Source organism: Oncorhynchus gorbuscha, unplaced genomic scaffold, assembly GCF_021184085.1.
Source record: "Oncorhynchus gorbuscha isolate QuinsamMale2020 ecotype Even-year unplaced genomic scaffold, OgorEven_v1.0 Un_scaffold_21823, whole genome shotgun sequence".
Lineage (NCBI taxonomy): Eukaryota > Metazoa > Chordata > Actinopteri > Salmoniformes > Salmonidae > Oncorhynchus > Oncorhynchus gorbuscha.
Window position 1 is genome coordinate 1 of NW_025762968.1, and position 893 is coordinate 893.

The 893-nt window shown below is 43.4% G+C and overlaps 1 non-coding gene across 1 annotated transcript; it reads left to right on the top strand.

Annotated features, from left to right (window-relative positions):
• The first annotated feature begins 567 nt into the window (after positions 1-567).
• On the top strand, positions 568-649 carry trnas-gcu. The gene has a single exon. It is a non-coding gene; the product is annotated as a tRNA-Ser (tRNA).
• Positions 650-893: the final 244 nt, after the last annotated feature.

An 893-nucleotide genomic window follows, 5' to 3' on the forward strand; every position in this document is an offset into this window, starting at 1 on the left:
GTGTAACAATTAAATTTCTGTGCTTTATTTTGGCACTGGAAGATTTTGACTTTCACAAACACTGGTAAAATTGCTGACTGCCACAGCGAGAGCACAGGACTTGGTATCTGAGTGGTGAAGGCGATGAACTGCATGTGGATTATACACCAACCTCTTCACAAAACTTTTGTTATTTCTCTCTTACATGGCCCCACATGAATATTGAATCCCTGCGCAATCCTAGAGTGACTAGTAGGATTCAGGTATTGAGAATAGCTTCACCAAGGGCAACCTCAATGGTGGGATTTGAACCCGAACACCTCAACACACTTAATCAAGCACTTGAGACCACTCGGCCTGACAACACGTTTGTTAAATGTCTCGATGGGATCGACACATGGCCTTGCCAGTGCTCTACCAAACTTCATTGATTTCAATCTAGGGTTTACAACACGTTTGTTAAATGTCTCGATGGGATCGACACATGGCCTTGCCATTGCTCTGCCTAACGTTCATTGATTTCAATCAAGGGTTTACAATACAGCAACTACAGTTTTTTGAAAGTCATTTGCCACTACCAAAATTCAGGATGAGGTGGCCGAGTGGTTAAGGCGATGGACTGCTAATCCATTGTGCTCTGCATGCATGGGTTCGAGTCCCATCCTCATCGTGTAACAATTACATTTCTGTGCTTTATTCTGGCACTGGAAGATTTTGACTTTCACAAACACTGGTAAAATTGCTGACTGCCACAGCGAGAGCACAGGACTTGGTATCTGAGTGGTGAAGGCGATGAACTGCATGTGTGGATTATAACACCAACCTCTTCACAAAACTTTTGTTATTTCCTCTCTACATGGCCCCACATGAATATTGAATCCCTGCGCAATCCTAGAGTGACTAGTAGGATTCAG